The following is a 20,483-nucleotide window of genomic DNA, read 5'->3' as shown; positions in this document are numbered from 1 at the left end:
GTAAATTGCTACCATAATAAGTGTTCTTGTCTCAGACACTGATATTGGTATTAGTCTGTGTGGGTTTTCCTGCCACACATGCATGGCTGTGACATGTTCCTGTTGTTGGATCATTGATGTATCGTTGCCCTTCTTCAACATGACATCATTTCACTCTATTTTGATGTTCCATCATTTTGCTTAGTGGTCCAGAACAAACATTAGTTCCTACTTTACTGACATTCAGTCAGGTAACAATGAGAAAGACAGATGGTTCATCGTTGTTTTGAGGAATCCATTTTTCAAGATTGACAGTGGTCAAGATTCATTTTTGACAGTGTTCCGTAATTTTCAGCTTTCGGCCAGCCCACAATACAAACTTTTGTGCCGAAATAGCTCAGTTGGGAGAGCGTTAGACTGAAGATCTAAAGGTCCCTGGTTCGATCCCGGGTTTCGGCAGGAACCTGGCAGGCTTTTGGACGTAAATTGCTACCATAATAAGTGTTCTTGTCTCAGACACTGATATTGGGATTAGTCTGTGTGGGTTTTCCTGCCACACATGCATGGCTGTGACATGTTCCTGTTGTTGGATCGTTGATGTATCGTTGCCCTTCTTCAACATGACATCATTTCACTCTATTTTGATGTTCCATCATTTTGCTTAGTGGTCCAGAACAAACATTAGTTCCTACTTTACTGACATTCAGTCAGGTAACAATGAGAAAGACAGATGGTTCATCGTTGTTCTGAGGAATCCATTTTTCAAGATTGACAGTGGTCAGGATTCATTTTTGACAGTGTTGCGTAATTTTCACCTTTCGGCCAGCCCACAATACAAGCTTTTGTGACGAAATAGCTCAGTTGGGAGAGCGTTAGACTGAAGATCTAAAGGTCCCTGGTTCGATCCCGGGTTTCGGCAGGAACCTGGCAGGCTTTTGGACGTAAATTGCTACCATAATAAGTGTTCTTGTCTCAGACACTGATATTGGGATTAGTCTGTGTGGGTTTTCCTGCCACACATGCATGGCTGTGACATGTTCCTGTTGTTGGATCGTTGATGTATCGTTGCCCTTCTTCAACATGACATCATTTCACTCTATTTTGATGTTCCATCATTTTGCTTAGTGGTCCAGAACAAACATTAGTTCCTACTTTACTGACATTCAGTCAGGTAACAATGAGAAAGACAGATGGTTCATCGTTGTTCTGAGGAATCCATTTTTCAAGATTGACAGTGGTCAAGATTCATTTTTGACAGTGTTGCGTAATTTTCACCTTTCGGCCAGCCCAGAATACAAACTTTTGTGCCGAAATAGCTCAGTTGGGAGAGCGTTAGACTGAAGCTCTAAAGGTCCCTGGTTCGATCCCGGGTTTCGGCAGGAACCTGGCAGGCTTTTGGATGCACATTGCTACCATAATAAGGGTTCTTGTCTCAGACACTGATATTAAGATTAGTCTGTGTGGGTTTTCCTGCCACACATGCATGGCTGTGACATGTTCCTGTTGTTGGATCGTTGATGGATCGTTGCCCTTCTTCAGATGATGACATGACATCATGTCTTCCTTCTCAATCATTTCACTCTATTTTGATGTTCCACCATTTTGCTTAGTGGTCCAGAACAAACATTAGTTCCTACTTTACTGACATTCAGTCAGGTAACAATGAGAAAGACAGATGGTTCTTCTTTGTTCTGAGGAATCCATTTTTCAAGATTGACAGTGGTCAAAATTCATTTTTGACAGTGTTCCGTAATTTTCACCTTTCGGCCAGTCCACAATACAAACATTTGTGCCGAAATAGCTCAGTTGGGAGAGCGTTAGACTGAAGATCTAAAGGTCCCTGGTTCGATCCCGGGTTTCGGCAAGAACCTGGCAGGCTTTTGGATGCACATTGCTACCATAATAAGGGTTCTTGTCTCAGACACTGATAGTAGGATTAGTCTGTGTGGGTTTTCCTGCCACACATGCATGGCTGTGACATGTTCCTGTTGTTGGATCGTTGATGGATCGTTGCCCTTCTTCAGATGATGACATGACATCATGTCTTCCTTCTCAATCATTTCACTCTATTTTGATGTTCCATCATTTTGCTTAGTGGTCCAGAACAAACATTAGTTCCTACTTTACTGACATTCAGTCAGGTAACAATGAGAAAGACAGATGGTTCTTCTTTGTTCTGAGGAATCCATTTTTCAAGATTGACAGTGGTCAAGATTCATTTTTGACAGTGTTCCGTAATTTTCACCTTTCGGCCAGCCCACATTACAAGCTTTTGTGCCGAAATAGCTCAGTTGGGAGAGCGTTAGACTGAAGATCTAAAGGTCCCTGGTTCGATCCCGGGTTTCGGCAAGAACCTGGCAGGCTTTTGGACGCACATTGCTACCATAATAAGGGTTCTTGTCTCAGACACTGATAGTAGGATTAGTCTGTGTGGGTTTTCCTGCCACACATGCATGGCTTTGACATGTTCCTGTTGTTGGATCGTTGATGTATCGTTGCCCTTCTTCAGATGATGACATGACATCATGTCTTCCTTCTCAATCATTTCACTCTATTTTGATGTTCCATCATTTTGCTTAGTGGTCCAGAACAAACATTAGTTCCTACTTTACTGACATTCAGTCAGGTAACAATGAGAAAGACAGATGGTTCTTCTTTGTTCTGAGGAATCCATTTTTCAAGATTGACAGTGGTCAAGATTCATTTTTGACAGTGTTCCGTAATTTTCACCTTTCGGCCAGCCCACATTACAAGCTTTTGTGCCGAAATAGCTCAGTTGGGAGAGCGTTAGACTGAAGATCTAAAGGTCCCTGGTTCGATCCCGGGTTTCGGCAGGAACCTGGCAGGCTTTTGGACGTAAATTGCTACCATAATAAGTGTTCTTGTCTCAGACACTGATATTGGTATTAGTCTGTGTGGGTTTTCCTGCCACACATGCATGGCTGTGACATGTTCCTGTTGTTGGATCATTGATGTATCGTTGCCCTTCTTCAACATGACATCATTTCACTCTATTTTGATGTTCCATCATTTTGCTTAGTGGTCCAGAACAAACATTAGTTCCTACTTTACTGACATTCAGTCAGGTAACAATGAGAAAGACAGATGGTTCATCGTTGTTTTGAGGAATCCATTTTTCAAGATTGACAGTGGTCAAGATTCATTTTTGACAGTGTTCCGTAATTTTCAGCTTTCGGCCAGCCCACAATACAAACTTTTGTGCCGAAATAGCTCAGTTGGGAGAGCGTTAGACTGAAGATCTAAAGGTCCCTGGTTCGATCCCGGGTTTCGGCAGGAACCTGGCAGGCTTTTGGACGTAAATTGCTACCATAATAAGTGTTCTTGTCTCAGACACTGATATTGGGATTAGTCTGTGTGGGTTTTCCTGCCACACATGCATGGCTGTGACATGTTCCTGTTGTTGGATCGTTGATGTATCGTTGCCCTTCTTCAACATGACATCATTTCACTCTATTTTGATGTTCCATCATTTTGCTTAGTGGTCCAGAACAAACATTAGTTCCTACTTTACTGACATTCAGTCAGGTAACAATGAGAAAGACAGATGGTTCATCGTTGTTCTGAGGAATCCATTTTTCAAGATTGACAGTGGTCAGGATTCATTTTTGACAGTGTTGCGTAATTTTCACCTTTCGGCCAGCCCACAATACAAGCTTTTGTGACGAAATAGCTCAGTTGGGAGAGCGTTAGACTGAAGATCTAAAGGTCCCTGGTTCGATCCCGGGTTTCGGCAGGAACCTGGCAGGCTTTTGGACGTAAATTGCTACCATAATAAGTGTTCTTGTCTCAGACACTGATATTGGGATTAGTCTGTGTGGGTTTTCCTGCCACACATGCATGGCTGTGACATGTTCCTGTTGTTGGATCGTTGATGTATCGTTGCCCTTCTTCAACATGACATCATTTCACTCTATTTTGATGTTCCATCATTTTGCTTAGTGGTCCAGAACAAACATTAGTTCCTACTTTACTGACATTCAGTCAGGTAACAATGAGAAAGACAGATGGTTCATCGTTGTTCTGAGGAATCCATTTTTCAAGATTGACAGTGGTCAAGATTCATTTTTGACAGTGTTGCGTAATTTTCACCTTTCGGCCAGCCCAGAATACAAACTTTTGTGCCGAAATAGCTCAGTTGGGAGAGCGTTAGACTGAAGCTCTAAAGGTCCCTGGTTCGATCCCGGGTTTCGGCAGGAACCTGGCAGGCTTTTGGATGCACATTGCTACCATAATAAGGGTTCTTGTCTCAGACACTGATATTAAGATTAGTCTGTGTGGGTTTTCCTGCCACACATGCATGGCTGTGACATGTTCCTGTTGTTGGATCGTTGATGGATCGTTGCCCTTCTTCAGATGATGACATGACATCATGTCTTCCTTCTCAATCATTTCACTCTATTTTGATGTTCCACCATTTTGCTTAGTGGTCCAGAACAAACATTAGTTCCTACTTTACTGACATTCAGTCAGGTAACAATGAGAAAGACAGATGGTTCTTCTTTGTTCTGAGGAATCCATTTTTCAAGATTGACAGTGGTCAAAATTCATTTTTGACAGTGTTCCGTAATTTTCACCTTTCGGCCAGTCCACAATACAAACATTTGTGCCGAAATAGCTCAGTTGGGAGAGCGTTAGACTGAAGATCTAAAGGTCCCTGGTTCGATCCCGGGTTTCGGCAAGAACCTGGCAGGCTTTTGGATGCACATTGCTACCATAATAAGGGTTCTTGTCTCAGACACTGATAGTAGGATTAGTCTGTGTGGGTTTTCCTGCCACACATGCATGGCTGTGACATGTTCCTGTTGTTGGATCGTTGATGGATCGTTGCCCTTCTTCAGATGATGACATGACATCATGTCTTCCTTCTCAATCATTTCACTCTATTTTGATGTTCCATCATTTTGCTTAGTGGTCCAGAACAAACATTAGTTCCTACTTTACTGACATTCAGTCAGGTAACAATGAGAAAGACAGATGGTTCTTCTTTGTTCTGAGGAATCCATTTTTCAAGATTGACAGTGGTCAAGATTCATTTTTGACAGTGTTGCGTAATTTTCACCTTTCGGCCAGCCCACAATACAAACTTTTGTGCCGAAATAGCTCAGTTGGGAGAGCGTTAGACTGAAGATCTAAAGGTCCCTGGTTCGATCCCGGGTTTCGGCAGGAACCTGGCAGGCTTTTGGACGTAAATTGCTACCATAATAAGTGTTCTTGTCTCAGACACTGATATTAGGATTAGTCTGTGTGGGTGTTCTTGCCACACATGCATGGCTGTGACATGTTCCTGTTGTTGGATCGTTGATGTATTGTTGCCCTTCTTCAGATGATGACATCACATCATGTCTTCCTTCTCAATTATTTCACTCTATTTTGATGTTCCATCATTTTGCTTAGTGGTCCAGAACAAACATTAGTTCCTACTTTACTGACATTCAGTCAGGTAACAATGAGAAAGACAGATGGTTCATCGTTGTTCTGAGGAATCCATTTTTCAAGATTGACAGTGGTCAAGATTCATTTTTGACAGTGTTCCGTAATTTTCAGCTTTCGGCCAGCCCACAATACAAACTTTTGTGCCGAAATAGCTCAGTTGGGAGAGCGTTAGACTGAAGATCTAAAGGTCCCTCGTTCGATCCCGGGTTTCGGCAAGAACCTGGCAGGCTTTTGGATGCACATTGCTACCATAATAAGGGTTCTTGTCTCAGACACTGATAGTAGGATTAGTCTGTGTGGGTTTTCCTGCCACACATGCATGGCTGTGACATGTTCCTGTTGTTGGATCGTTGATGTATCGTTGCCCTTCTTCAGATGATGACATGACATCATGTCTTCCTTCTCAATCATTTCACTCTATTTTGATGTTCCATCATTTTGCTTAGTGGTCCAGAACAAACATTAGTTCCTACTTTACTGACATTCAGTCAGGTAACAATGAGAAAGACAGATGGTTCTTCTTTGTTCTGAGGAATCCATTTTTCAAGATTGACAGTGGTCAAGATTCATTTTTGACAGTGTTCCGTAATTTTCACCTTTCGGCCAGCCCACAATACAAACTTTTGTGCCGAAATAGCTCAGTTGGGAGAGCGTTAGACTGAAGATCTAAAGGTCCCTGCTTCGATCCCGGGTTTCGGCAAGAACCTGGCAGGCTATTGGACGTAAATTGCTACCATAATAAGTGTTCTTGTCTCAGACACTGATATTGGGATTAGTCTGTGTGGGTTTTCCTGCCACACATGCATGGCTGTGACATGTTCCTGTTGTTGGATCGTTGATGGATCGTTGCCCTTCTTCAGATGATGACATGACATCATGTCTTCCTTCTCAATCATTTCACTCTATTTTGATGTTCCATCATTTTGCTTAGTGGTCCAGAACAAACATTAGTTCCTACTTTACTGACATTCAGTCAGGTAACAATGAGAAAGACAGATGGTTCATCGTTGTTCTGAGGAATCCATTTTTCAAGATTGACAGTGGTCAGGATTCATTTTTGACAGTGTTGCGTAATTTTCACCTTTCGGCCAGCCCACAATACAAACTTTTGTGCCGAAATAGCTCAGTTGGGAGAGCGTTAGACTGAAGATCTAAAGGTCCCTGGTTCGATCCCGGGTTTCGGCAAGAACCTGGCAGGCTTTTGGACGCACATTGCTACCATAATAAGGGTTCTTGTCTCAGACACTGATAGTAGGATTAGTCTGTGTGGGTTTTCCTGCCACACATGCATGGCTGTGACATGTTCCTGTTGTTGGATCGTTGATGTATCGTTGCCCTTCTTCAGATGATGACATGACATCATGTCTTCCTTCTCAATCATTTCACTCTATTTTGATGTTCCATCATTTTGCTTAGTGGTCCAGAACAAACATTAGTTCCTACTTTACTGACATTCAGTCAGGTAACAATGAGAAAGACAGATGGTTCTTCTTTGTTCTGAGGAATCCATTTTTCAAGATTGACAGTGGTCAAGATTCATTTTTGACAGTGTTCCGTAATTTTCACCTTTCGGCCAGCCCACATTATAAGCTTTTGTGCCGAAATAGCTCAGTTGGGAGAGTGTTAGACTGAAGATCTAAAGGTCCCTGGTTCGATCCCGGGTTTCGGCAGGAACCTGGCAGGCTTTTGGACGTAAATTGCTACCATAATAAGTGTTCTTGTCTCAGACACTGATATTGGTATTAGTCTGTGTGGGTTTTCCTGCCACACATGCATGGCTGTGACATGTTCCTGTTGTTGGATCATTGATGTATCGTTGCCCTTCTTCAACATGACATCATTTCACTCTATTTTGATGTTCCATCATTTTGCTTAGTGGTCCAGAACAAACATTAGTTCCTACTTTACTGACATTCAGTCAGGTAACAATGAGAAAGACAGACGGTTCTTCTTTGTTCTGAGGAATCCATTTTTCAAGGTTGACAGTGGTCAAGATTCATTTTTGGCAGTGTTCCGTAATTTTCACCTTTCGGCCAGCCCACAATACAAACTTTTGTGCCGAAATAGCTCAGTTGGGAGAGCGTTAGACTGAAGATCTAAAGGTCCCTGGTTCGATCCCGGGTTTCGGCAGGAACCTGGCAGGCTTTTGGACGTAAATTGCTACCATAATAAGTGTTCTTGTCTCAGACACTGATATTGGGATTAGTCTGTGTGGGTTTTCCTGCCACACATGCATGGCTGTGACATGTTCCTGTTGTTGGATCGTTGATGTATCGTTGCCCTTCTTCAACATGACATCATTTCACTCTATTTTGATGTTCCATCATTTTGCTTAGTGGTCCAGAACAAACATTAGTTCCTACTTTACTGACATTCAGTCAGGTAACAATGAGAACTAGAAAATTTAGCAATTTCATAAGAAATTGCGTGTGGGAGCTGCAAACTGGCAGACGCATCCCTCGCAAACTGCCAGATGCAGCCGCTGCCACCATTACTGTTATTGCTACCTTCACTGCAGATTTCTGTTGGAGCAGCAATTATTCAACATTTTGTGGCGCCACCTACAGGTGAAGTTTCATTAAATACCACAAAGGTGTTCAATATCCCCATCTGTACAATTCTGCTGTCATCATAGAAGGTTGACATTAAAAGATATGGAACTTAATAAGTCATATGTTGGTGTTTCACTAATGGCCACAAGGTGGGGCTATTGGCTCCATGTTTCACTATATCGTACACATTGACATGGAGAACTAATGTACCAAGTTTCATTTCATTGAAGACAACAGAACTGTAGGAATATTGTGTTATAATATTACAGTAGCGCCCCCATTTGGTAAAATTGTATCAAATTTTACATAATGGTACAGTGCCACCATGTGTACAAGATTATCAAATTTGGTGGCGATCCGAATCGGCATTGAAGAGTTATTGATTGTTAAATGCATCAGGCCACGCCCTCAAAAGTTTGCTAACCAATTACGGACAAACGGTAAGGGTTACCACAAAACGAAGATAATAGCTGTGTTCGGGGTCCTCTAAACATGTTGTGTACCAAGTTTGGTGAAGATTGGATGAAAAATGTGCCAAAAGTAGTAAAAAATGTACTTTTCAAAAAAATCAAAATGGCGGAAAAATGTTCTAGACGCAAATGGGCGTGGCCTATATCAGTCTACTTGGTACCATCCAAGGAACACACTGTGCAAAGATTGTTTGAATACGCCTTACGGTTCATGAGTTATAAGCCAAAATGTAAAACATGTAATAACTGACCACATGGTGGCGCTACAGATCATTCTTTACAATATGTGAAGCATTTGCTCATGGGCCACCTGTAGTTGAAGTTTGAATACTTTAGCACTTTTACTTTTTGAGATATGAGCTTTCAAACATTGCTCCCATTGACTTTCCATTATAAATTTTAATGTTTTAAAAAATTATATAAAATCAATGGAATATGTTAGAGATATGAAAAGTAATAGCACACATCTCCTTATGGATATGTACAATTTGACATTGAAACGAAGGTGATACGACAAATCGTGTAGGACTAGTTACACTACGAAAAACGGCGAAATAATAATAATATATAAAGAGCGAAGATAACATAGTGTGGGAGCTTTGCAGCTCCCACACAAAGACAGATGGTTCTTCTTTGTTCTGAGGAATCCATTTTTCAAGATTGACAGTGGTCAAGATTCATTTTTGACAGTGTTCCGTAATTTTCACCTTTCGGCCAGTCCACAATATAAACTTTTGTGCCGAAATAGCTCAGTTGGGAGAGCGTTAGACTGAAGATCTAAAGGTCCCTGGTTCGATCCCGGGTTTCGGCAAGAACCTGGCAGGCTTTTGGATGCACATTGCTACCATAATAAGGGTTCTTGTCTCAGACACTGATATTAGGATTAGTCTGTGTGGGTTTTCCTGCCACACATGCATGGCTGTGACATGTTCCTGTTGTTGGATCGTTGATGTATCGTTGCCCTTCTTCAGATGATGACATGACATCATGTCTTCCTTCTCAATCATTTCACTCTATTTTGATGTTCCATCATTTTGCTTAGTGGTCCAGAACAAACATTAGTTCCTACTTTACTGACATTCAGTCAGGTAACAATGAGAAAGACAGATGGTTCTTCTTTGTTCTGAGGAATCCATTTTTCAAGATTGACAGTGGTCAAGATTCATTTTTGACAGTGTTCCGTAATTTTCACCTTTCGGCCAGCCCACAATACAAACTTTTGTGCCGAAATAGCTCAGTTGGGAGAGCGTTAGACTGAAGATCTAAAGGTCCCTGCTTCGATCCCGGGTTTCGGCAAGAACCTGGCAGGCTATTGGACGTAAATTGCTACCATAATAAGTGTTCTTGTCTCAGACACTGATATTGGGATTAGTCTGTGTGGGTTTTCCTGCCACACATGCATGGCTGTGACATGTTCCTGTTGTTGGATCGTTGATGGATCGTTGCCCTTCTTCAGATGATGACATGACATCATGTCTTCCTTCTCAATCATTTCACTCTATTTTGATGTTCCATCATTTTGCTTAGTGGTCCAGAACAAACATTAGTTCCTACTTTACTGACATTCAGTCAGGTAACAATGAGAAAGACAGATGGTTCATCGTTGTTCTGAGGAATCCATTTTTCAAGATTGACAGTGGTCAGGATTCATTTTTGACAGTGTTGCGTAATTTTCACCTTTCGGCCAGCCCACAATACAAACTTTTGTGCCGAAATAGCTCAGTTGGGAGAGCGTTAGACTGAAGATCTAAAGGTCCCTGGTTCGATCCCGGGTTTCGGCAAGAACCTGGCAGGCTTTTGGACGCACATTGCTACCATAATAAGGGTTCTTGTCTCAGACACTGATAGTAGGATTAGTCTGTGTGGGTTTTCCTGCCACACATGCATGGCTGTGACATGTTCCTGTTGTTGGATCGTTGATGTATCGTTGCCCTTCTTCAGATGATGACATGACATCATGTCTTCCTTCTCAATCATTTCACTCTATTTTGATGTTCCATCATTTTGCTTAGTGGTCCAGAACAAACATTAGTTCCTACTTTACTGACATTCAGTCAGGTAACAATGAGAAAGACAGATGGTTCTTCTTTGTTCTGAGGAATCCATTTTTCAAGATTGACAGTGGTCAAGATTCATTTTTGACAGTGTTCCGTAATTTTCACCTTTCGGCCAGCCCACATTATAAGCTTTTGTGCCGAAATAGCTCAGTTGGGAGAGTGTTAGACTGAAGATCTAAAGGTCCCTGGTTCGATCCCGGGTTTCGGCAGGAACCTGGCAGGCTTTTGGACGTAAATTGCTACCATAATAAGTGTTCTTGTCTCAGACACTGATATTGGGATTAGTCTGTGTGGGTTTTCCTGCCACACATGCATGGCTGTGACATGTTCCTGTTGTTGGATCGTTGATGTATCGTTGCCCTTCTTCAACATGACATCATTTCACTCTATTTTGATGTTCCATCATTTTGCTTAGTGGTCCAGAACAAACATTAGTTCCTACTTTACTGACATTCAGTCAGGTAACAATGAGAACTAGAAAATTTAGCAATTTCATAAGAAATTGCGTGTGGGAGCTGCAAACTGGCAGACGCATCCCTCGCAAACTGCCAGATGCAGCCGCTGCCACCATTACTGTTATTGCTACCTTCACTGCAGATTTCTGTTGGAGCAGCAATTATTCAACATTTTGTGGCGCCACCTACAGGTGAAGTTTCATTAAATACCACAAAGGTGTTCAATATCCCCATCTGTACAATTCTGCTGTCATCATAGAAGGTTGACATTAAAAGATATGGAACTTAATAAGTCATATGTTGGTGTTTCACTAATGGCCACAAGGTGGGGCTATTGGCTCCATGTTTCACTATATCGTACACATTGACATGGAGAACTAATGTACCAAGTTTCATTTCATTGAAGACAACAGAACTGTAGGAATATTGTGTTATAATATTACAGTAGCGCCCCCATTTGGTAAAATTGTATCAAATTTTACATAATGGTACAGTGCCACCATGTGTACAAGATTATCAAATTTGGTGGCGATCCGAATCGGCATTGAAGAGTTATTGATTGTTAAATGCATCAGGCCACGCCCTCAAAAGTTTGCTAACCAATTACGGACAAACGGTAAGGGTTACCACAAAACGAAGATAATAGCTGTGTTCGGGGTCCTCTAAACATGTTGTGTACCAAGTTTGGTGAAGATTGGATGAAAAATGTGCCAAAAGTAGTAAAAAATGTACTTTTCAAAAAAATCAAAATGGCGGAAAAATGTTCTAGACGCAAATGGGCGTGGCCTATATCAGTCTACTTGGTACCATCCAAGGAACACACTGTGCAAAGATTGTTTGAATACGCCTTACGGTTCATGAGTTATAAGCCAAAATGTAAAACATGTAATAACTGACCACATGGTGGCGCTACAGATCATTCTTTACAATATGTGAAGCATTTGCTCATGGGCCACCTGTAGTTGAAGTTTGAATACTTTAGCACTTTTACTTTTTGAGATATGAGCTTTCAAACATTGCTCCCATTGACTTTCCATTATAAATTTTAATGTTTTAAAAAATTATATAAAATCAATGGAATATGTTAGAGATATGAAAAGTAATAGCACACATCTCCTTATGGATATGTACAATTTGACATTGAAACGAAGGTGATACGACAAATCGTGTAGGACTAGTTACACTACGAAAAACGGCGAAATAATAATAATATATAAAGAGCGAAGATAACATAGTGTGGGAGCTTTGCAGCTCCCACACAAAGACAGATGGTTCTTCTTTGTTCTGAGGAATCCATTTTTCAAGATTGACAGTGGTCAAGATTCATTTTTGACAGTGTTCCGTAATTTTCACCTTTCGGCCAGTCCACAATATAAACTTTTGTGCCGAAATAGCTCAGTTGGGAGAGCGTTAGACTGAAGATCTAAAGGTCCCTGGTTCGATCCCGGGTTTCGGCAAGAACCTGGCAGGCTTTTGGATGCACATTGCTACCATAATAAGGGTTCTTGTCTCAGACACTGATATTAGGATTAGTCTGTGTGGGTTTTCCTGCCACACATGCATGGCTGTGACATGTTCCTGTTGTTGGATCGTTGATGTATCGTTGCCCTTCTTCAGATGATGACATGACATCATGTCTTCCTTCTCAATCATTTCACTCTATTTTGATGTTCCATCATTTTGCTTAGTGGTCCAGAACAAACATTAGTTCCTACTTTACTGACATTCAGTCAGGTAACAATGAGAAAGACAGATGGTTCTTCTTTGTTCTGAGGAATCCATTTTTCAAGATTGACAGTGGTCAAGATTCATTTTTGACAGTGTTCCGTAATTTTCACCTTTCGGCCAGCCCACAATACAAACTTTTGTGCCGAAATAGCTCAGTTGGGAGAGCGTTAGACTGAAGATCTAAAGGTCCCTGGTTCGATCCCGGGTTTCGGCAAGAACCTGGCAGGCTTTTGGATGCACATTGCTACCATAATAAGGGTTCTTGTCTCAGACACTGATATTAGGATTAGTCTGTGTGGGTTTTCCTGCCACACATGCATGGCTGTGACATGTTCCTGTTGTTGGATCGTTGATGTATCGTTGCCCTTCTTCAGATGATGACATGACATCATGTCTTCCTTCTCAATCATTTCACTCTATTTTGATGTTCCATCATTTTGCTTAGTGGTCCAGAACAAACATTAGTTCCTACTTTACTGACATTCAGTCAGGTAACAATGAGAAAGACAGATGGTTCTTCTTTGTTCTGAGGAATCCATTTTTCAAGATTGACAGTGGTCAAGATTCATTTTTGACAGTGTTCCGTAATTTTCACCTTTCGGCCAGCCCACAATACAAACTTTTGTGCCGAAATAGCTCAGTTGGGAGAGCGTTAGACTGAAGATCTAAAGGTCCCTGGTTCGATCCCGGGTTTCGGCAGGAACCTGGCAGGCTTTTGGACGTAAATTGCTACCATAATAAGTGTTCTTGTCTCAGACACTGATATTGGGATTCGTCTGTGTGGGTTTTCCTGCCACACATGCATGGCTGTGACATGTTCCTGTTGTTGGATCGTTGATGGATCGTTACCCTTCTTCAGATGATGACATGACATCATTTCACTCTATTTTGATGTTCCATCATTTTGCTTAGTGGTCCAGAACAAACATTAGTTCCTACTTTACTGACATTCAGTCAGGTAACAATGAGAAAGACAGATGGTTCTTCTTTGTTCTGAGGAATCCATTTTTCAAGATTGACAGTGGTCAAAATTCATTTTTGACAGTGTTCCGTAATTTTCACCTTTCGGCCAGTCCACAATACAAACTTTTGTGCCGAAATAGCTCAGTTGGGAGAGCGTTAGACTGAAGATCTAAAGGTCCCTGGTTCGATCCCGGGTTTCGGCAAGAACCTGGCAGGCTTTTGGACGCACATTGCTACCATAATAAGGGTTCTTGTCTCAGACACTGATAGTAGGATTAGTCTGTGTGGGTTTTCCTGCCACACATGCATGGCTGTGACATGTTCCTGTTGTTGGATCGTTGATGGATCGTTACCCTTCTTCAGATGATGACATGACATCATTTCACTCTATTTTGATGTTCCATCATTTTGCTTAGTGGTCCAGAACAAACATTAGTTCCTACTTTACTGACATTCAGTCAGGTAACAATGAGAAAGACAGATGGTTCTTCTTTGTTCTGAGGAATCCATTTTTCAAGATTGACAGTGGTCAAAATTCATTTTTGACAGTGTTCCGTAATTTTCACCTTTCGGCCAGTCCACAATACAAACTTTTGTGCCGAAATAGCTCAGTTGGGAGAGCGTTAGACTGAAGATCTAAAGGTCCCTGGTTCGATCCCGGGTTTCGGCAAGAACCTGGCAGGCTTTTGGACGCACATTGCTACCATAATAAGGGTTCTTGTCTCAGACACTGATAGTAGGATTAGTCTGTGTGGGTTTTCCTGCTACACATGCATGGCTGTGACATGTTCCTGTTGTTGGATCGTTGATGTATCGTTGCCCTTCTTCAGATTATGACATGACATCATTTCACTCTATTTTGATGTTCCATCATTTTGCTTAGTGGTCCAGAACAAACATTAGTTCCTACTTTACTGACATTCAGTCAGGTAACAATGAGAAAGACAGATGGTTCTTCTTTGTTCTGAGGAATCCATTTTTCAAGATTGACAGTGGTCAAGATTCATTTTTGACAGTGTTCCGTAATTTTCACCTTTCGGCCAGCCCACATTACAAACTTTTGTGCCGAAATAGCTCAGTTGGGAGAGCGTTAGACTGAAGATCTAAAGGTCCCTGGTTCGATCCCGGGTTTCGGCAAGAACCTGGCAGGCTTTTGGACGTAAATTGCTACCATAATAAGTGTTCTTGTCTCAGACACTGATATTGGGATTAGTCTGTGTGGGTTTTCCTGCCACACATGCATGGCTGTGACATGTTCCTGTTGTTGGATCGTTGATGTATCGTTGCCCTTCTTCAGATGATGACATGACATCATTTCACTCTATTTTGATGTTCCATCATTTTGCTTAGTGGTCCAGAACAAACATTAGTTCCTACTTTACTGACATTCAGTCAGGTAACAATGAGAAAGACAGATGGTTCATCGTTGTTCTGAGGAATCCATTTTTCAAGATTGACAGTGGTCAAGATTCATTTTTGACAGTGTTGCGTAATTTTCACCTTTCGGCCAGCCCACAATACAAACTTTTGTGCCGAAATAGCTCAGTTGGGAGAGCGTTAGACTGAAGATCTAAAGGTCCCTGGTTCGATCCCGGGTTTCGGCAAGAACCTGGCAGGCTTTTGGATGCACATTGCTACCATAATAAGGGTTCTTGTCTCAGACACTGATATTAAGATTAGTCTGTGTGGGTTTTCCTGCCACACATGCATGGCTGTGACATGTTCCTGTTGTTGGATCGTTGATGGATCGTTGCCCTTCTTCAGATGATGACATGACATCATTTCACTCTATTTTGATGTTCCATCATTTTGCTTAGTGGTCCAGAACAAACATTAGTTCCTACTTTACTGACATTCAGTCAGGTAACAATGAGAAAGACAGATGGTTCTTCTTTGTTCTGAGGAATCCATTTTTCAAGATTGACAGTGGTCAAAATTCATTTTTGACAGTGTTCCGTAATTTTCACCTTTCGGCCAGTCCACAATACAAACTTTTGTGCCGAAATAGCTCAGTTGGGAGAGCGTTAGACTGAAGATCTAAAGGTCCCTGGTTCGATCCCGGGTTTCGGCAAGAACCTGGCAGGCTTTTGGACGCACATTGCTACCATAATAAGGGTTCTTGTCTCAGACACTGATAGTAGGATTAGTCTGTGTGGGTTTTCCTGCTACACATGCATGGCTGTGACATGTTCCTGTTGTTGGATCGTTGATGTATCGTTGCCCTTCTTCAGATTATGACATGACATCATTTCACTCTATTTTGATGTTCCATCATTTTGCTTAGTGGTCCAGAACAAACATTAGTTCCTACTTTACTGACATTCAGTCAGGTAACAATGAGAAAGACAGATGGTTCTTCTTTGTTCTGAGGAATCCATTTTTCAAGATTGACAGTGGTCAAGATTCATTTTTGACAGTGTTCCGTAATTTTCACCTTTCGGCCAGCCCACATTACAAACTTTTGTGCCGAAATAGCTCAGTTGGGAGAGCGTTAGACTGAAGATCTAAAGGTCCCTGGTTCGATCCCGGGTTTCGGCAAGAACCTGGCAGGCTTTTGGACGTAAATTGCTACCATAATAAGTGTTCTTGTCTCAGACACTGATATTGGGATTAGTCTGTGTGGGTTTTCCTGCCACACATGCATGGCTGTGACATGTTCCTGTTGTTGGATCGTTGATGTATCGTTGCCCTTCTTCAGATGATGACATGACATCATTTCACTCTATTTTGATGTTCCATCATTTTGCTTAGTGGTCCAGAACAAACATTAGTTCCTACTTTACTGACATTCAGTCAGGTAACAATGAGAAAGACAGATGGTTCTTCTTTGTTCTGAGGAATCCATTTTTCAAGATTGACAGTGGTCAAGATTCATTTTTGACAGTGTTGCGTAATTTTCACCTTTCGGCCAGCCCACAATACAAACTTTTGTGCCGAAATAGCTCAGTTGGGAGAGCGTTAGACTGAAGATCTAAAGGTCCCTGGTTCGATCCCGGGTTTCGGCAAGAACCTGGCAGGCTTTTGGATGCACATTGCTACCATAATAAGGGTTCTTGTCTCAGACACTGATATTAGGATTAGTCTGTGTGGGTTTTCCTGCCACACATGCATGGCTGTGACATGTTCCTGTTGTTGGATCGTTGATGTATCGTTGCCCTTCTTCAGATGATGACATGACATCACGTCTTCCTTCTCAATCATTTCACTCTATTTTGATGTTCCATCATTTTGCTTAGTGGTCCAGAACAAACATTAGGTCCTACTTTACTGACATTCAGTCAGGTAACAATGAGAAAGACAGATGGTTCTTCTTTGTTCTGAGGAATCCATTTTTCAAGATTGACAGTGGTCAAGATTCATTTTTGACAGTGTTGCGTAATTTTCACCTTTCGGCCAGCCCACAATGCAAACTTTTGTGCCGAAATAGCTCAGTTGGGAGAGCGTTAGACTGAAGATCTAAAGGTCCCTGGTTCGATCCCGGGTTTCGGCAGGAACCTGGCAGGCTTTTGGACGTAAATTGCTACCATAATAAGTGTTCTTGTCTCAGACACTGATATTGGTATTAGTCTGTGTGGGTTTTCCTGCCACACATGCATGGCTGTGACATGTTCCTGTTGTTGGATCATTGATGTATCGTTGCCCTTCTTCAACATGACATCATTTCACTCTATTTTGATGTTCCATCATTTTGCTTAGTGGTCCAGAACAAACATTAGTTCCTACTTTACTGACATTCAGTCAGGTAACAATGAGAAAGACAGATGGTTCTTCTTTGTTCTGAGGAATCCATTTTTCAAGATTGACAGTGGTCAAGATTCATTTTTGGCAGTGTTCCGTAATTTTCACCTTTCGGCCAGCCCACAATACAAACTTTTGTGCCGAAATAGCTCAGTTGGGAGAGCGTTAGACTGAAGATCTAAAGGTCCCTGGTTCGATCCCGGGTTTCGGCAGGAACCTGGCAGGCTTTTGGACGTAAATTGCTACCATAATAAGTGTTCTTGTCTCAGACACTGATATTGGGATTAGTCTGTGTGGGTTTTCCTGCCACACATGCATGGCTGTGACATGTTCCTGTTGTTGGATCGTTGATGTATCGTTGCCCTTCTTCAACATGACATCATTTCACTCTATTTTGATGTTCCATCATTTTGCTTAGTGGTCCAGAACAAACATTAGTTCCTACTTTACTGACATTCAGTCAGGTAACAATGAGAACTAGAAAATTTAGCAATTTCATAAGAAATTGCGTGTGGGAGCTGCAAACTGGCAGACGCATCCCTCGCAAACTGCCAGATGCAGCCGCTGCCACCATTACTGTTATTGCTACCTTCACTGCAGATTTCTGTTGGAGCAGCAATTATTCAACATTTTGTGGCGCCACCTACAGGTGAAGTTTCATTAAATACCACAAAGGTGTTCAATATCCCCATCTGTACAATTCTGCTGTCATCATAGAAGGTTGACATTAAAAGATATGGAACTTAATAAGTCATATGTTGGTGTTTCACTAATGGCCACAAGGTGGGGCTATTGGCTCCATGTTTCCCTATATAGTACACATTGACATGGAGAACTAATGTACCAAGTTTCATTTCATTGAAGACAACAGAACTGTAGGAATATTGTGTTATAATATTACAGTAGCGCCCCCATTTGGTAAAATTGTATCAAATTTTACATAATGGTACAGTGCCACCATGTGTACAAGATTATCAAATTTGGTGGCGATCCGAATCGGCATTGAAGAGTTATTGATCGTTAAATGCATCAGGCCACGCCCTCAAAAGTTTGCTAACCAATTACGGACAAACGGTAAGGGTTACCACAAAACGAAGATAATAGCTGTGTTCGGGGTCCTCTAAACATGTTGTGTACCAAGTTTGGTGAAGATTGGATGAAAAATGTGCCAAAGGTAGTAAAAAATGTATTTTTAAAAAAAATCAAAATGGCGGAAAAATGTTCTAGACGCAAATGGGCGTGGCCTATATCAGTCTACTTGGTACCATCCAAGGAACACACTGTGCAAAGATTGTTTGAATACGCCTTACGGTTCATGAGTTATAAGCCAAAATGTAAAACATGTAATAACTGACCACATGGTGGCGCTACAGATCATCCTTTACAATATGTGAAGCATTTGCTCATGGGCCACCTGTAGTTGAAGTTTGAATACTTTAGCACTTTTACTTTTTGAGATATGAGCTTTCAAACATTGCTCCCATTGACTTTCCATTATAAATTTTAATGTTTTAAAAAATTATATAAAATCAATGGAATATGTTAGAGATATGAAAAGTAATAGCACACATCTCCTTATGGATATGTACAATTTGACATTGAAACGAAGGTGATACGACAAATCGTGTAGGACTAGTTACACTACGAAAAACGGCGAAATAATAATAATATATAAAGAGCGAAGATAACATAGTGTGGGAGCTTTGCAGCTCCCACACAAAGACAGATGGTTCTTCTTTGTTCTGAGGAATCCATTTTTCAAGATTGACAGTGGTCAAGATTCATTTTTGACAGTGTTGCGTAATTTTCACCTTTCGGCCAGCCCACAATGCAAACTTTTGTGCCGAAATAGCTCAGTTGGGAGAGCGTTAGACTGAAGATCTAAAGGTCCCTGGTTCGATCCCGGGTTTCGGCAGGAACCTGGCAGGCTTTTGGACGTAAATTGCTACCATAATAAGTGTTCTTGTCTCAGACACTGATATTGGGATTCGTCTGTGTGGGTTTTCCTGCCACACATGCATGGCTGTGACATGTTCCTGTTGTTGGATCGTTGATGGATCGTTACCCTTCTTCAGATGATGACATGACATCATTTCACTCTATTTTGATGTTCCATCATTTTGCTTAGTGGTCCAGAACAAACATTAGTTCCTACTTTACTGACATTCAGTCAGGTAACAATGAGAAAGACAGATGGTTCTTCTTTGTTCTGAGGAATCCATTTTTCAAGATTGACAGTGGTCAAGATTCATTTTTGACAGTGTTCCGTAATTTTCACCTTTCGGCCAGCCCACATTACAAACTTTTGTGCCGAAATAGCTCAGTTGGGAGAGCGTTAGACTGAAGATCTAAAGGTCCCTGGTTCGATCCCGGGTTTCGGCAAGAACCTGGCAGGCTTTTGGACGTAAATTGCTACCATAATAAGTGTTCTTGTCTCAGACACTGATATTGGGATTAGTCTGTGTGGGTTTTCCTGCCACACATGCATGGCTGTGACATGTTCCTGTTGTTGGATCGTTGATGTATCGTTGCCCTTCTTCAGATGATGACATGACATCATTTCACTCTATTTTGATGTTCCATCATTTTGCTTAGTGGTCCAGAACAAACATTAGTTCCTACTTTACTGACATTCAGTCAGGTAACAATGAGAAAGACAGATGGTTCTTCTTTGTTCTGAGGAATCCATTTTTCAAGATTGACAGTGGTCAAGATTCATTTTTGACAGTGTTGCGTAATTTTCACCTTTCGGCCAGCCCACAATACAAACTTTTGTGCCGAAATAGCTCAGTTGGGAGAGCGTTAGACTGAAGATCTAAAGGTCCCTGGTTCGATCCCGGGTTTCGGCAAGAACCTGGCAGGCTTTTGGATGCACATTGCTACCATAATAAGGGTTCTTGTCTCAGACACTGATATTAGGATTAGTCTGTGTGGGTTTTCCTGCCACACATGCATGGCTGTGACATGTTCCTGTTGTTGGATCGTTGATGTATCGTTGCCCTTCTTCAGATGATGACATGACATCACGTCTTCCTTCTCAATCATTTCACTCTATTTTGATGTTCCATCATTTTGCTTAGTGGTCCA

The 20,483-nt window shown here is 41.5% G+C and overlaps 1 protein-coding gene and 35 non-coding genes across 36 annotated transcripts in view; all 36 read left to right on the top strand.

Annotated features, from left to right (window-relative positions):
* Nucleotides 1-20,483, top strand: part of mfsd4aa (major facilitator superfamily domain containing 4Aa) — a 74,567-nt gene that overhangs the window by 45,062 nt on the left and 9,022 nt on the right. The window lies entirely within an intron of this gene.
* On the top strand, nucleotides 366-438 carry trnaf-gaa (transfer RNA phenylalanine (anticodon GAA)). Its single transcript has one exon. It is a non-coding gene; the product is annotated as a tRNA-Phe (tRNA).
* trnaf-gaa (transfer RNA phenylalanine (anticodon GAA)) lies at nucleotides 826-898 on the top strand. The gene has a single exon. It is a non-coding gene; the product is annotated as a tRNA-Phe (tRNA).
* On the top strand, nucleotides 1,286-1,358 carry trnaf-gaa (transfer RNA phenylalanine (anticodon GAA)). The gene has a single exon. It is a non-coding gene; the product is annotated as a tRNA-Phe (tRNA).
* On the top strand, nucleotides 1,771-1,843 carry trnaf-gaa (transfer RNA phenylalanine (anticodon GAA)). The gene has a single exon. It is a non-coding gene; the product is annotated as a tRNA-Phe (tRNA).
* Nucleotides 2,256-2,328, top strand: trnaf-gaa (transfer RNA phenylalanine (anticodon GAA)). The gene has a single exon. It is a non-coding gene; the product is annotated as a tRNA-Phe (tRNA).
* Nucleotides 2,741-2,813, top strand: trnaf-gaa (transfer RNA phenylalanine (anticodon GAA)). The gene has a single exon. It is a non-coding gene; the product is annotated as a tRNA-Phe (tRNA).
* trnaf-gaa (transfer RNA phenylalanine (anticodon GAA)) lies at nucleotides 3,201-3,273 on the top strand. The gene has a single exon. It is a non-coding gene; the product is annotated as a tRNA-Phe (tRNA).
* Nucleotides 3,661-3,733, top strand: trnaf-gaa (transfer RNA phenylalanine (anticodon GAA)). Its single transcript has one exon. It is a non-coding gene; the product is annotated as a tRNA-Phe (tRNA).
* trnaf-gaa (transfer RNA phenylalanine (anticodon GAA)) lies at nucleotides 4,121-4,193 on the top strand. Its single transcript has one exon. It is a non-coding gene; the product is annotated as a tRNA-Phe (tRNA).
* Nucleotides 4,606-4,678, top strand: trnaf-gaa (transfer RNA phenylalanine (anticodon GAA)). Its single transcript has one exon. It is a non-coding gene; the product is annotated as a tRNA-Phe (tRNA).
* On the top strand, nucleotides 5,091-5,163 carry trnaf-gaa (transfer RNA phenylalanine (anticodon GAA)). Its single transcript has one exon. It is a non-coding gene; the product is annotated as a tRNA-Phe (tRNA).
* Nucleotides 5,576-5,648, top strand: trnaf-gaa (transfer RNA phenylalanine (anticodon GAA)). Its single transcript has one exon. It is a non-coding gene; the product is annotated as a tRNA-Phe (tRNA).
* Nucleotides 6,061-6,133, top strand: trnaf-gaa (transfer RNA phenylalanine (anticodon GAA)). The gene has a single exon. It is a non-coding gene; the product is annotated as a tRNA-Phe (tRNA).
* trnaf-gaa (transfer RNA phenylalanine (anticodon GAA)) lies at nucleotides 6,546-6,618 on the top strand. The gene has a single exon. It is a non-coding gene; the product is annotated as a tRNA-Phe (tRNA).
* On the top strand, nucleotides 7,031-7,103 carry trnaf-gaa (transfer RNA phenylalanine (anticodon GAA)). Its single transcript has one exon. It is a non-coding gene; the product is annotated as a tRNA-Phe (tRNA).
* On the top strand, nucleotides 7,491-7,563 carry trnaf-gaa (transfer RNA phenylalanine (anticodon GAA)). Its single transcript has one exon. It is a non-coding gene; the product is annotated as a tRNA-Phe (tRNA).
* On the top strand, nucleotides 9,194-9,266 carry trnaf-gaa (transfer RNA phenylalanine (anticodon GAA)). Its single transcript has one exon. It is a non-coding gene; the product is annotated as a tRNA-Phe (tRNA).
* On the top strand, nucleotides 9,679-9,751 carry trnaf-gaa (transfer RNA phenylalanine (anticodon GAA)). The gene has a single exon. It is a non-coding gene; the product is annotated as a tRNA-Phe (tRNA).
* On the top strand, nucleotides 10,164-10,236 carry trnaf-gaa (transfer RNA phenylalanine (anticodon GAA)). Its single transcript has one exon. It is a non-coding gene; the product is annotated as a tRNA-Phe (tRNA).
* trnaf-gaa (transfer RNA phenylalanine (anticodon GAA)) lies at nucleotides 10,649-10,721 on the top strand. The gene has a single exon. It is a non-coding gene; the product is annotated as a tRNA-Phe (tRNA).
* Nucleotides 12,352-12,424, top strand: trnaf-gaa (transfer RNA phenylalanine (anticodon GAA)). The gene has a single exon. It is a non-coding gene; the product is annotated as a tRNA-Phe (tRNA).
* trnaf-gaa (transfer RNA phenylalanine (anticodon GAA)) lies at nucleotides 12,837-12,909 on the top strand. Its single transcript has one exon. It is a non-coding gene; the product is annotated as a tRNA-Phe (tRNA).
* On the top strand, nucleotides 13,322-13,394 carry trnaf-gaa (transfer RNA phenylalanine (anticodon GAA)). Its single transcript has one exon. It is a non-coding gene; the product is annotated as a tRNA-Phe (tRNA).
* trnaf-gaa (transfer RNA phenylalanine (anticodon GAA)) lies at nucleotides 13,789-13,861 on the top strand. Its single transcript has one exon. It is a non-coding gene; the product is annotated as a tRNA-Phe (tRNA).
* Nucleotides 14,256-14,328, top strand: trnaf-gaa (transfer RNA phenylalanine (anticodon GAA)). Its single transcript has one exon. It is a non-coding gene; the product is annotated as a tRNA-Phe (tRNA).
* trnaf-gaa (transfer RNA phenylalanine (anticodon GAA)) lies at nucleotides 14,723-14,795 on the top strand. Its single transcript has one exon. It is a non-coding gene; the product is annotated as a tRNA-Phe (tRNA).
* Nucleotides 15,190-15,262, top strand: trnaf-gaa (transfer RNA phenylalanine (anticodon GAA)). The gene has a single exon. It is a non-coding gene; the product is annotated as a tRNA-Phe (tRNA).
* Nucleotides 15,657-15,729, top strand: trnaf-gaa (transfer RNA phenylalanine (anticodon GAA)). Its single transcript has one exon. It is a non-coding gene; the product is annotated as a tRNA-Phe (tRNA).
* trnaf-gaa (transfer RNA phenylalanine (anticodon GAA)) lies at nucleotides 16,124-16,196 on the top strand. Its single transcript has one exon. It is a non-coding gene; the product is annotated as a tRNA-Phe (tRNA).
* Nucleotides 16,591-16,663, top strand: trnaf-gaa (transfer RNA phenylalanine (anticodon GAA)). The gene has a single exon. It is a non-coding gene; the product is annotated as a tRNA-Phe (tRNA).
* On the top strand, nucleotides 17,076-17,148 carry trnaf-gaa (transfer RNA phenylalanine (anticodon GAA)). Its single transcript has one exon. It is a non-coding gene; the product is annotated as a tRNA-Phe (tRNA).
* trnaf-gaa (transfer RNA phenylalanine (anticodon GAA)) lies at nucleotides 17,536-17,608 on the top strand. Its single transcript has one exon. It is a non-coding gene; the product is annotated as a tRNA-Phe (tRNA).
* On the top strand, nucleotides 19,239-19,311 carry trnaf-gaa (transfer RNA phenylalanine (anticodon GAA)). Its single transcript has one exon. It is a non-coding gene; the product is annotated as a tRNA-Phe (tRNA).
* Nucleotides 19,706-19,778, top strand: trnaf-gaa (transfer RNA phenylalanine (anticodon GAA)). The gene has a single exon. It is a non-coding gene; the product is annotated as a tRNA-Phe (tRNA).
* trnaf-gaa (transfer RNA phenylalanine (anticodon GAA)) lies at nucleotides 20,173-20,245 on the top strand. The gene has a single exon. It is a non-coding gene; the product is annotated as a tRNA-Phe (tRNA).

This window comes from Scomber japonicus, chromosome 3, assembly GCF_027409825.1.
Source record: "Scomber japonicus isolate fScoJap1 chromosome 3, fScoJap1.pri, whole genome shotgun sequence".
NCBI lineage: Eukaryota > Metazoa > Chordata > Actinopteri > Scombriformes > Scombridae > Scomber > Scomber japonicus.
The sequence above is the reverse complement of the archived record's forward strand: the minus strand, read 5'-3'. Positions and strand labels throughout refer to the sequence as shown.